Source organism: Tamandua tetradactyla, chromosome 21 (assembly GCF_023851605.1).
Source record: "Tamandua tetradactyla isolate mTamTet1 chromosome 21, mTamTet1.pri, whole genome shotgun sequence".
Classification (NCBI taxonomy): domain Eukaryota; kingdom Metazoa; phylum Chordata; class Mammalia; order Pilosa; family Myrmecophagidae; genus Tamandua; species Tamandua tetradactyla.
Window position 1 is genome coordinate 43,534,966 of NC_135347.1, and position 14,565 is coordinate 43,549,530.

A 14,565-nucleotide genomic window follows, 5' to 3' on the forward strand; every position below is an offset into this window, starting at 1 on the left:
GTATCCATAGAACAGGTCATCTTATCCACTTGATTATTAAAACCTTCCTCTGCTGAAGTCACCCTCTGGTGCACATTCACATGGGACACAAATATGTTCAAAAGCATTATCCCCCAGAGCCTGGCTTCGTACAAGTGAAGCATTAAGAGAATCGAATGGTGATAGTTTGACTATCTCTTTTGCCAACTCACTCCATGGATTGGGAGTGTCATTCTGATTATGGGAATCAGAGTCCTTAGTGCCTTTGAGTCCAGTCAGAGTAGAAAACCATTCATCAAAACCCATTTTTAAGATTCTGTTTCTGAAGAACCACTCCTGGTACCAAGATATATTAGTTAGGGTTCTCTAGAGAAACAGAATCAACAGGGAACACTCACAAATATAAAATTTACAAAGTGCCTCACGTGACCGCAGGAATGCAGAGTACAAAATCCACAGGGCAGGTTGTGAAGCCCATGATTCCAATGGCATGTCTGGACGAATTCCACAGGAGAGGTTCTCTGGCCAAAGCAGGAAGAGAGCCTGTCTCTTCTGAATCCTCCTTAAAAGGCTTCCAGTGATTAGACTGAACAGCATTCATTGCAGAAGACACGCCCCTTGGCTGATTACAAATGGAATCAGCTGTGGATGCAGCTGATGTGATCATGATCTAACTCTATGAAATGTCTTCATTGCAACAGACAGGCCAGTACTTGCCCAACCAGACAAACATGTACCACCACTTGGTCAAGTCGACACATGAAGCTGACCATGACAGGTATAAAATTAGTCAAAACTTGCTGAAGTATAATAGGAAGTAATGTGTCTAATTTCGAAATTCCACTTCCAAGAATTTTCCCAATAATTTGATGATTCAATGAGTTCATAAAGATGGAGCTGTGAAGATGTCTTCCACAATATTACTTGCAACAGGGGAAACTTAAAATAGTTTTCAATGTACAGCCATAGATTAATATTTGAATAACTCATACATCCATAAAATGAAATTCTTCCCAATCATTACAATTTATGGCGTCAATCTATATTGATGAACATGCAGCATGTGTGTGGCATGTTGCTAAATGATAAAAGTAGTTTTACAAAAAAATAGATCCACTATGATCCCACTCAAAATCTATTTATATTTCAATATACCTGTTAAAAATAGTCTAGGAAAAATATATTTCCCAAAATACTAACAGTGTTTATCTTTGAGTAGTAAGATTATGGGCAATTTTTTCTTCTTGCTTTTTTTTTTTCTTAAACTGGAATAATGAAAGGTTTTAAAAATACAACACAAATACATATACTGAAACATGATTCATAAGAATGAGAGAAACCTTAGACCTGTTGCTATATTTACACAGTAAGAATTCGCTTGTGCCACGTTTCTTTACCACTTTTTGATACAGTGAGTCCTTGTACTCAGAATTTCCTTACCATGTCCATGTACATGCTTATACAGGCGCCTGCAGACATCCGCTTTAACTCTGCTGAGTGCAGGGCGCTCCATTCTCTTGGGATCCATGGCGGGGCGGCTTTGGCATAATAGTCTCATATCCAGTGTCTGAGCTCAGAGTATGAATCCTTCTTCTTAATCCTTCACAAAAGGTTCGCTTGCTGCCTCCACCTGCTCTTATTATGGTTTAGACCACGGTGTTCTGGGAGGAGAGTTTGGTTTCAAGTTTTTTGCTTTAAAAACAGCAAGAGCTTCATTCACTTCAATGGGCTTTCATTTATCTTTTTTTTTTTATTTATGTATTTTCCAAACAACCCTGTGACCTATGTTGGCAGATCTTCTTCCTACTCACAGGTTAGGAAAATGAGCTTAGAGAATTTGCATGATTTTTCCAAATCGGCAGCATGCAGATTCAACCCCAGCTATTTTTTTTTTAAGTTGTAAGCGCTATTCTATTTTATCATACGGCCTTCTATACATGCCATTGAAATACAGTCTTTAAATAGCTATCAGGAAGAGGAAAGCCAAATACTTTTGTATATTAAGTATGATTAGTACGAAATTATAAACAATTACTTCACAAATTATTTCTCACTTCTTATTTTTATTTTGCGATAAGAAATAGTACAAAAGAGAAGTGAAAGGAAAAATCCTTAAAAACTGCCAGACTATTTTTTTGTAAACGGCTTTTGCTCAGGAAGATTTTTTTTTCAATTACTGGATAAATAAGCCCAGAATAAATGCAGTGTGAAATCTACTGATTTATATGTATTACAGATGGTGTACTAGAAAGAAAACACTAAATTAGGGGAACATGCATGTGATGCAGCCCTGCAAAGTGTACTACTCATCTCATTCATCTAGTATTCTTCAAATATAACAAAAAGTATCACTGTATTTGTAAAGTAATAATATGGCTAGTATTATAAAACCTAAATGGAAGGTGGAAAATGGCCTAAAATATCTATAAATCAGAGGTTTACAGTGAAACCTTTTATAAAAGCATACGTCAGTGTAGCATTTTTCTAATTCTGAAAGAGCTTCCTAAGGTATGAACATCCAAGCATGCAGTGCTGTCATGCTCTATGAGCATCATTGTCAAAGCGTCCAATCAATTTGCTTCTATTATGGATCACACCCTATGCCTATTGGTTTTCTGCATATCAGCATTCATTGAATGGACGCAAAGCCCATGTCATAGGTATTAATCTAAAGTCCCTCTTTTTACAGATCTCCACAGAAATAACTGAGCAGGAGATCCCATTTGTCATATCACTTTCATGATGGAAACCTACATCCGCCTTCTGGGTCAATACTTAATAGAGATTTTTCTAGTAGGGTTTACAAGTTTCATCACCAACTAGATTGAGCAAACAGTAACATTTCATTTTTCTTGATCAATTCTTAAGTTAGTTGTCAATGCATGATCAAGAGTTTGGGTGATTTCATTAGTTTTCATAGTTATAAAATTTCCTTAATATAGACCCATGTCTGTATACTGTTTTTTTTTAATGAATTATAAACATTTGCTCTCATTAAAAGAATATATTTAAGCAAATTTGCAAGCAAGAAAAGATCAAACAGTTAAACATAGTTATATTTATTATCTTCTAGTCTTTAATTAATGCATCTTTAGAAAATATTTTCTATTTTAAAAATATATCTTCGTTTTTTACTTCCTTTGGCTCTTAGGTGTAAATAATTGTGTGAATCATAATTCTCATTTCATGAGACACTCTTGTTCATGGTTTATGCATGGACCTATTTACTATTTATTTAATTATTTTTAATGCCATAAAAACCTTCACAGATTTACCCCCCCACACACACACCCCAAACAAAAAGCTAGGACCTTGACACTAACCTACACTGAACACTATGCCCTCCATTTCTATCCTTGCTTTCTTCTACACAAAGTAACCCTTTAGGTTTGCTAAAGCAGCCAGAATGCAATACACCAGAAATTGATTGGATTTTTAAAGGGGATTTATTAAGTTACAAATTACAATTTTAAATCTGTCAAAATATCCAAATTAAGACACCAACAAAAGGATAACTTCTTGGAGGAAAGGCAGTTGGTATCCAAGTTTCCTCTGTCACATGGAAAGACATCTGGCAATGTCTGCTGTCCTCGCCTGCCTTCTGGTTTCATATCGCTTTCTAAGCTTTAAAGGATTCCAGGAAAGGATAAAGACCTACTTTGAATTGGGTGGGTAACATCTCCATGGAAACAGCCTAATCAAAAGGTCCCACCCACAATAGGTCTGCACCCACAGATATGGATTAGAAGAACATGGCTTTTCTGGGGTACATAACGGTTTCAAACCACCATAGTAACTGTCCTTTAAAATACTGTTTTTGTCATCCAATATGAATATATATAATTGCATTTATGTGTACCTAAAATACAAATGTTTTATTTCTGACTTTTTAAGAGTTTAGCCTACTGCATATAATCTTTTGGAGTTTACTTTATTCTTTTATCAATCTTATTTCTGATTTATTCATAGTGTTGTCTGTCAGTCTGCCATTCTTTTTTTTTTTGTATGCTGTATGGTGGGGTCACATTTCATTCTTTTTTCATGTAAGTATCCTATTATTGCAGCAACGTTTGTTAAATTTTTTATGTTTGCTTGTTTTTCTTTCTTTCTTTGATTATTTGTTTGTTTTGGGAGGTGCATGGGCCAGGAAGTGAACCTGGGTCTCCCGTATGACAGGCGAGAATTCTGCTGATGAACTACCCTTGCACCCCCCTTGTTATTCATTTTGACTTCTGTATTACATACCATTGTGAATATACCACACCATTTATTCACCTACTCTCTGTTGGATGGGCTTATGACCTGCCGTTATTATATTCTTCATACTGTCAGTTTAAGTGGCTGCACGATATTCCATTAATTTCCTTCATTAGCCCCCTATTGTTTTTAGTTACTTCTAATTTTTTGCTCTATTGATCAATTTTGCAGTGAGTATCTTTGTCCTAACAGATTTCCTACATGATATATTATATTTTTAAGCTAAATAACTAGAAATGGAATTCTTGGGTTAAAAGATATGAACATAATAGATATTTCCAATTTGCATTCTAAAGATGACAACCCCATCAGCAATTGTACAGTTTTTGCATCGCCATAAACACAGCCCTGTTTTGCTTTTAGGCCTCACTGACTTCAATCAGTCAATCAATACTGACATATTATCACAGAGCACATGTGTGATCTGGTAAGTTCTCATTTGGTGGGCACAAGGGTAAGCCATTAAAACATTAAAGGGTAAACCATTAAAACATTAAATAATGTTTCTAACCAGATTAGTTTGAAATTACAAGTGAATGCACTGCCAGTGAACATTGTTTCTATTTCACCTGGATGATACACAATTTAAAAATAAAAAGCTGAACCTCAAGGAAAATGAGTGGTTTTCTTAAAATTACCTTTCCATCACACTACAGTTCTTCCCAACTGATCAAATATATATATGTATATATATATATATATATATATATATATATATATATATATATATATTATTTCAAGTATACCCTTGAAATAAAATATGGCGAAGAGGTTAACAAACTTTTTATTTCAAGTGTACTCTTTGAGTTATCTCTTCTCTAAATTCCCATAGATTTATAATTATGGCGTTACAATATAGTACTTTATGAGGTGCCTATTATTATTATTATTTTTTAATGAGGACAGGCCTTCTTTCCCTGAATTTTTTCCTTCGGAGTTAAACCTGGAGTAGTTTGTTGATGTAGACGTGCTGTGTTTATCTGTCATAAGTGATACCCATTCTTCAGTGAAGGCACTTCCTTACCATTCCTCTAAATCAAAATATTAGTAACTATATAATTTAGGGATCTCGTTTTCCGCATACACTATTTTCACATGCCCTACCCTGTTCAATAATATTAATTAACTACAATTTGCATTACATTGTAGATAATGTGCATTTCTATGCTTGTACAATTTCTTTATATACATGGCTACCACAATTTTCATATCCTAGGTATGATTACCTTACTTGGTCAATAGAGGCATTAAAGGGACCACTTTTTTTTCAGGCTTACACAGAATGAGAACACTCACCAGGCCTTTACTACACGTAGATAGATGCTGTCTTCTCAGTTACAACTACACACAGTCATCGCTCAGCATGGTTCATCCCTAAGCAAGCAAAAACACATTGAACGCTTGTTCTTGATGACGAAAGTAAGCAATTTTCCCCATCATGATTTCAAGTCCTCACCTTTCCTCCACACCTGCAATCTGCATCCGAATTGCCTGATGATTACTCTGTGTGTTTCATGTTTTCCACTTTGTGATCAACAGCTGCCAGTCATGTGTCCTCATGCAACAACAGAACCTGAATAGATAACATCGTATACCCAAACACGGAGCAAGTTTGTAAAAAAAAAATTCACATTTTCATTTTTATCATATTTCCCTAACCTTAACATGGAACAATTAGCTTGCCCTAGGTTTTATTGAATATGAGTGTACACATATGTCCCTGTTCTGCTTTTTTTCTCCTTCTTTCCTAGAAATTATGTAGGCTATGGAAAGTTGAATTTCCACAGATTCATCAGATAACGGATCTTGGCCCCTCTTCTTTGGTAAATGAGCTATGGCCACAACATGTAATTTTTAAATCCCTTTGCCATATTTTGATATGCATCCTTTCTTTCAAGCTGAGACAGTCTATGCATTTCCAGGAACACTGGTTGATTTTATGTGCACAAAAAGTGGAAGATGAGCCTTTTAACATGCTCTTCTCAATGGCAAGTGCATTCTGTGCTTTAATGGAAACCTAACGCATTTTCCAAGGACTTTTCTATATTTTACAAACAAGGACTGTATTTAGTAGATGTGGAATATGATTTACAGAAAGCTGAATACCAACCTGAAGTCAAACAGGCAGTCCCTGTCGATTTTGTTCCAAACCTTGACCTTCTAACTCTATCTTTTGGTCTAACATTACATAGAATTTTTTTCATCCAGCTAGAAAAAAAGAGCCTTAACAGACATTTGATAGTGAATAGCTACTTCTTACTCATCTCGATATATAAACACTTGACTGTCAATGCCAAGCAAAAGAATATCAAGGGAAGAGATTCGGTTATATTGAAACACCATCCACAAACGCCACAAGAAATGCAGGCTGCTTGAAACCAGTAAATTCTGGTAGTTGTAAACTTTTCGATGAATTGAGTTAAAATGTTAATTTTGAAATTGGTTGTTTGGATCTTAGGAAATACTTCTGTATTGAAATTATGTTCTCTCTGCTCCCTACTGACATTATGTTCTATCTGCTAGTTGTGTTCTTGGGAAAGAATGGTAAAAGAACAAAAAACCTACTTAATGCATTATGGACTTACATTATGTAATAATAGTCCTATTTCAATTACATATGACATTGTTATCATGGAAGGAAACATTTCATGGAAAAAAAAACACAATATACCAGGACCATTTCAAAGCAGATATGGCTTATTCTGACAGTAGCAGCAGATGCATAAGGAAAATGCCTGGCAATAGAATAACGAGAAATTGGGGACAGATTTCAAAACCAGTATCCCAATTCTGTATTTCTCGAATAAACAACCTTTTCTTATCTGCTTAAAAGATTTCAGACCCTCCCCAGGTTCTCTGAATTGAGAAAGAGTGAAAAATTTCTCCCCAGCCAGTGGAGGTCTGAATGCACATAAAACCTGAAAAGTCACTGAGAAATCATTGAATTCAACACCCTTTTTTCACAGGTGTAGAAACTAGAAGTGAGAGCAGATAGTTTATGGCAGGAATGCATAAACTATCCAGGTCTGGGGCAGAGGCAAGCAAGAACATGGCAAATTTCTAATCCTAGGGAGATGGGAGTCTCCTAAGAAAGTGACCCTGGTAATTGGGCAGAGACTAGCTAACTGAAATGGAGCCCAAAGGGGATAGTTGGATTTGTAAACAGGTTAGAGGCCATGATTATTAAAAGACCATGCTTCTTTCAACTGCTTTCAGGATAGCTACATTAGTGAGCTTGCACCGAGTGTCAGAGTACTGACCCAGGCTATTTTAAATATAGTCTCTTCTCAGGGCAGGATTTATCTTGAAGAATCTGGTGGGAGTGTATCCATAGGTAGAGATTGCCAAATTCTTCATACTCATTTCTTTTTCCTTGGATGGGACATCTCCGCCCATTTCCTCTGGTTTTGATTCTCCTCTCTCTCTCACCACTCAGCTGAGACTTGCTATCATAGTGAGTCATTATTCCTGATGAAAATAAGTCATAGTTGTTGGGTCTGATGGGGACAGGGAATGGAAGAGTGGAAGAAGGGGAGGTATACAGTTTCTGAGACCAGGCAGAACCTAGGAAAATATATCAAACACCTGATGGTTATAAGGTAACTAGAAGTATTGGATTATATGGTCCAACTGAATGAAATTAGCATTAAGTTATTTTAGCTGTTAAACAAAAATACTTACCCTGCATATCCAAAGGATTAGAAGTGGCTATTGTAGTAATTATCAATTATAATTTACTGTTCCTCATGACCATAAGCAAGCCATTTGATAATTCTACACTTCCTTTTCTAAAACTGGTCCAAAAAGCCTAAGGATAATTTTGTGAAGGCAGATGACCTTGCAAGGCAAGATGAAAACTTAATATTTTAGCAAGGATAATTTAATAAAGAATTCCATGGCATTCAAGCAGAATTAATTTATATAATAAATAATTATTATATAATTAGATATTCAAGCACTTTATTTACTGGCTATGTCTTTGTAAGTAAAATAAGGAAAAATTCAGGAAAAAAGAAATTGAGGTAAATATATTATTGGCATACTATGTAGCAAATTATTCTTATGTTTCCCTTAGTTCACTTTGACTTTGCAGACATAACTTTAGAAAGTTTTTGCACACCTCTAAGATTAACAAGATAATCATTAATGAAATTTACTGTCATGTAACACCTGTAATATTCCACACTAGGTAGATATCAACTAATTAAAATGAGATGAAAGATTTAAAGAAAAGAAAGACATAAATTGCCAATAAATGTTTGTTAAGAACAATCCTATTAGAAAGCAACAGAAGCTGTCAATCAGTATGTAAAATCATCTAAATCTAGAAACATTTTCTTTTAAAGCCTAACTCTTTGAGGAGAAGGTTACCATTTCCCTTTAATTTGTGTTTGATTTACCTAAGTGGCTAAGAAGCCTCCCTGACCCTCTCATGGACAGCAAAACTTATTCTCTAGGTGTCTGGGCCTCATAGTTAAAATTAAAAATCCAAGTTTTAAGAAGAGGTAAAGTAAGTCAGTTTCAATAACGTGAAATACAATCAGAGAACTTAAGTATGGCAACTGCCTCTCTTATACATGACTCAGAAGACAGACAATAGGGACAAAAGTCTATTTTTTCCTAAGTTAGTTGTTAGAAATTTGAACTCCCTTTGAATCTAATAGGAGCGGTGTTATTAAAGACAGCTTTGGAATAGAACCTAGAAATAGGAAACTGAGTTATAAAATGAGATAAAATTATAAAATGGGGTATTTAAGCATGACGAATTTAGAAACAGAGATTCTTAAATAAAAAGTGGTAATAAGCTACACATGAATTTTCAGTGTGGTGTGAAAATCAAAGGATGTTATAATTTGGTCATTGGCTCTGCAGGAAGGAGAAAATTAATACTTCTCAAAAAACTAAAAGAAGCTTGGTACCATTAGATCCTTACATGTTTATTAGTTCATTTTAATTCTCACAGATCATATTAATATTGGCAATATTGTAAACAAGGAGACTGAAGTTCTAAGAAGCTGAGTAACTTTTTTAAGATCATATACCGAGTCCTTCTAATTGCATCAACAGTTCCCCAGATATCTAGGATGCATAGGAAAATCCTAAATCACTGATATGTTCTTTTAGGAATCTTTGCACTTGCAATGTTTGCAGAAGTTTATCATTTGCAAAGGCTACAGTTCTGTCTATTGAATTGACTTTTTAAATGCCAAGGACTTAAATATTTCCAAGGTAAGGGTTAAAATTATTCTGGTGTGAAAAATTGAAGTATTAAATTGGTGCCACTGCAATACATATGCCTAAAGAGCCATGTTCTATGAGTGAAACAGACCAGCAGTCTTTGCGTACTGTAGCAATATACAATGGAGAATTCTCTTGCCAGTTTATCAATAAGTATTTTTAAAGGCGGATTATTGAGTGGAGGTTTAACAGACTTCCATTTCTCTCTCCCTTCCTCGCTCTCTTTCTCTCCTCCTATTCTCTCTTTTTGTAGTTGCTTTTGTCCTCGCCATCTCACCTTGGGCAAGTTGACTTCTAAAATGGGCATAATAGTAGGACATGCCCTTAGGGTTGATGTATGTTAAATGAGATAAGGTATGTTAGGTGCTTTGAAAAGGGGCTGAAAAAATAGGAAATATTTAAATTATTATCATTACTATTGTGATTATCTTTCACCTATTTCACTGGTTTAAATAATTTTTTTAGATTGTAGAAAAAGATGAAGATGTTTAAATAAAAACTTTGGCTACTTGCTCTTATAAAAGTTATGTCTTTTAAGAGAAAATTTAAAACTATTACCCAAAGTGCCATCCTTGGAAGTGATCTGGAGAGTGAATCTACTCATTCTATTTCAGATGCTCATTAGCCCAGATAATCAAAATTTGGAAAGATTTCAAATAGATTAGGTGGTAGATTATGAAAACATGATCAAGTATTTATGTGTTTACCTGAGCTATTAAGTAGATTGTAGGTGCAAAAATTATTTTGCATTATTTTGTACTTTAACTTCTTTAATGCCTAAGATGACTACATATGGCAAAACTCCTGTCATAGGGAAACAATTACTTGTCATTTTTGGGCATGTGTGTGTGTGTGTGTGTGTGTGTGTGTGTGTGTGTGAAGTACTTTGAAAAGTTGAAGAATGTATGATCATAAGATAGCGCCATGCAAGGTAACAGCATGCTTTCCTATATTGTAAATTCTGAAAAATATAAATTCTGTAGACAAATGATGCCTGGAGCTTGATTGGAAAATAGAAAACTTTAAATAAGATCATCTACATTTTTCTAGACTATTGCAAGGAACGATATCTAAGGGAAATAGGACAGCCATTTCCCATAAATAAATCCTGACAGGTTTAAGTAGCAGACACACCAATTGAGATCCTTTGACCCTCATTTTTTGGCCTTCCCCATGATTTTCTACAAATTATTTCCATTTGTGTACATAAAAAAAGATAGAGGAAGTGAAGCAGATTGGTCAGAATATTCATGAAGTATTTTGTGTTTTCTTTAAATATAACAAAAATTGTTTTTAAAATTAAAAATTAAAGTCATTTTTTTTAACTTCATCAGAAAAACTGTTAGGCTTACATTATGAGTATAAGTTAATGTAAGTAACGGCTTGGAATTGTGAGAAATTTTAAAGAAAAGAAATAAGTTCTGTTTTGGTTTGCTAAAGCTGCTGGAATGCAATATTCTAGAAGTGGATTGGCTTTTTTAATGGGGATTTATTAGTTACAAATTTACAGTTCTAAGGCCTTGAAAAAGTCCACATTAAGGCATCAACAAGAGGATATCGTCACTGAAGAAAGGTCAATGGCATCCAAGGTTCCTCTGTCACATGGGAAGGCACATGGCAGTGTCTGCTGGTCCTTCTCTTCAAAATGTCTCTGGGCTTCTGTGGGTCCTTGCTTATTTCTCCCAGATGTTTTTGTCTAAGTTCCCTCTTTCCATGAGCTCTCTTATGCTTCCATTAAGACCCATGTTTAATTGGGTGTGTCACATCTCCATGGAAACAACCTAATCAAAAGCCCTACCCACAGCAGGTCTGCCCCCACACAAATGGGTTAAAAGAATATAGACTTTTCTGGGGGTACATAACAGATTCAAACCAGCACAAGTTTCCTTTTTTGCTTTTATCAAATAAGGTAGATGAAAGGTGCACATGTGAGACAAATGTTCAGATTTGATTGAGTTCACATCTAAATAATCTGTGCTATTAAAAAGGGCATTTGGAAATATTGGCGTTATAGTCTTAGATATGTTTCAAGGCCAATATTTATGGTAATTAATGATTTAAGAGTACTTCTGGAAAAAGCTTTTAGCAATTCATAGGAATCTAAGTGATGAAACATAGGAAGAATGGCTAGATATTTTTAGGAATTGTTATCATAAGAAAGTCAACATCAAAGAAATAACGAAAGCAACAAAATGCAAGTCTTTCTTCACAGTTCTGCATTAGAAACAGATAAACAGCTATGCTTCCCCGAGAGAAATGGCAAATTTTGTCCCATACAACCCTCAAAGAGTTGCCCACTTGCTCCTCACATGAGAAAACAAAGGCTCCATAATCCTAAATTTCATAGAGGAAACATACAGAATTTGTAGATCGTTTTAGCATCGTCTTTTTTAGAACTTTTTCATTTATTACTAAAGATAAGTCACCCTCATTTAATGGAAGAAATTTGCACATGTTCATTGCAGCTCAGCGATGGGTCCAGAGATTACCTTTTCGCTTTAATAAGATGTTGTTCTGCAACCCCTGCAACAGTGGAGTAAATTCCATTTCACCTCTCCTCCACCCACAGAACTGCTTGTACCAATTGTTGGGACTGAGAAATGATGTCACAGTGGCAAAGTGAGAGAGGGTTTGCTGTCATCAGTCTGGTCACAGTAAAAGGGAGGACTGTGCAGCCTTGGACTAGAATTTGGAAAAATCAGGAAGGTATAAGGTAAAATAAAAAAGAAATATTTCCAGTAGATTTCCTAAACTGTAGTAATGGTAATTTTGTTGGATATTCAGCTAGAAATAGTCTATTGAAATTGTAGTCTAGGGCCACAAAATTTTGCTTTGAAATTCATATTGAATAATTCAATGTAGCAATCAAGGGCAAAATAGCATCAATAAATGTTTTATTTATAGTGGTAAGCATGTCTTTTTCCTTAGTTTAACACTATTTCATTTTGATGTGGAAGTTCTCAGTTACACTTCTAATAGTTTCGCATTTAACTATATCAGTGAGTTGTCTCCATGGCATCTGGAGATTCCCTCTCATGCTCTAAAACTCATTCGCCCTTATCTAGCATTAAATTCCTCATATTTTTTTCATTTCACCCAGTTATTTAGCATTATATATGAATGTCCTCTCAATAAATTGAGCTCCTGGGACTCTTTCTTGCTCTTGGTCTCAGATTAGACATCTAAATACTTACTACTTAGTAGCTTATGAAAGTACATTTCCATTTTATTTTTCATAATGGAAATTACCAATTAAAAGTTAAAGAAAGAATGTATTCATTAAATCAGGATTTAATGAGCATCTACTATGTGCCAAGAATTATTTTAGGCTGTGAACCAAATGGAAATTTCTGCTAGCATGCAACTTAAATTCTGTTGCAGAAGAAATACATAATAAAGAAAATGAAACATTAAAATGAAAAGTATGTAAGGTAGCTGATAAATGCTATAAAGAAAAACAAAGCAGGGAGGAGAGACAGAGGTCACTTGAGAAAGGAGGGAGTTGGTTGTTAGGAGGGTCGGGGAAGGCCACACAAAAAAGATCAGATATGAGCAAATTTCCAAATGAGGTGAGAGAGAGCTATCTTGGGAGAAGAACATTCTGGGCACAAAAGCACATGTCAGGAGAAAGAACCAGGGTCTCCAGAACAGGGAAGCTGGGGAGAAGGAGTCAAGTCTTAGAGATAAAAGTGTGAGTGTTAGTGGTGAAAAATTAGAGGAGTCAGATTATTATTTAATTGGGGATGTCATTAAATTCAGAAACTTAACAGAAGCAGGGTTGGGTCACTCTCCAGTTGGGAAGCTACACACATTAAAGAGATTCAATTTGTAATCAGGTTCAATAAGTAAATTTCAGAATTGTAGCAGGAATTAGATATATTCCTAGTAAGATTTAAAGAAAAAGTATTTTGAAAACTCATTTCCTATGGTAATTTTTCACCAGTAAATGTATTTGGAATCTTAATAATAATACTTACGAAGAGTTATTATTGCTTACTAAGTGTAGACACTGAATAACTCCTTACATGTATTATCTTACTTAATCCACACAACTATTATTATTACTACCTAATTTAAAGCAATATATTATTGTATGTTACGTTATGACTCCTATTGTTATTATTATTATCCTCATTTTAAAGAAGTAGAAAATCAAGCTTAAACTTAAAGAGTTCAAAGAAGTGGCACAGTGAATCAGAGCCAGAATTGTTTTTCCAAATCCAGCTTGACTGCCTTTAGTTTATGAAGTTAATATTGGTAAATATATTATGAGTGGAAGCTTTTAGGATTATGATTATAACATACTGTTTGCATGTGGGTAACACATAGTAGAAGCCGGCGAAATGCTAGTTCCCGCACTGCTTCCCCTCTTAACTGTTAAAATCATGTATTTGAAAATGAGCAATAGAAGACTGCACGTGGAGTCTGTCTAAAATATATATGTATTTTCTGTAGACCTATTGAGAGTGTGGGGCATCATTTCACAGGGAAGCACACTCCTCCTGTTGATGCTTATGGTAATTATCTCCACAACAACAGCCTAGACTGTACACAAATAATGGTGATTTTAGAGTGGAAACACATCAATCATAATTTATACATATAATTTTGAGAGACAGGGTGAGCTATAGAGTGTCTCCAAGGAGTGTATTTGCTTTGCAAGGAAATACAATGCAGCTCTACAATAAATGTTACTAATATATCACCTCTGTGATCCAACTTCCTTGCAAACTCCTTGGAAAACTGGACCTTGATGTGTATAAATTTGACAGCTTTGAACCATTTGGAATCCTGACCCCTATTCTAAAGGCTTCCTCTTTTATACAACTAAAACCAGGCTTTCGTTCCTTAGTGTAGCTTCCTCTCAGCTTCCCTTCCCCAACTGTAAGTTTGGGTCATGTCAGTTCAGGTGGTTGTTAATTTTTTTCTGCACTCACCCTATTTAAACAGCGGAAGGCACTTAAATTGTAACTGTGTCTAATGCCATTTTCAGAGTCACATCATGAGGCTAACTTATACTAAGATTTTTTTTGGTTTTACCAGCAAAACCAAATCCTCTTAGGTAATATATAAGACATATTTTTCTTGTAT

The 14,565-nt window shown here is 35.0% G+C and overlaps 1 long non-coding RNA gene across 1 annotated transcript; it reads right to left on the reverse strand.

Moving 5' to 3' along the window:
* Positions 1-1,492: 1,492 nt before the first annotated feature.
* Positions 1,493-12,063, reverse strand: LOC143665352 (uncharacterized). The gene is made up of 4 exons (XR_013166900.1): positions 11,964-12,063; positions 5,693-5,809; positions 5,533-5,610; positions 1,493-1,640 (listed from the first exon to the last, which is right to left on the reverse strand). It is a non-coding gene; the product is annotated as an uncharacterized LOC143665352 (long non-coding RNA).
* Positions 12,064-14,565: the final 2,502 nt, after the last annotated feature.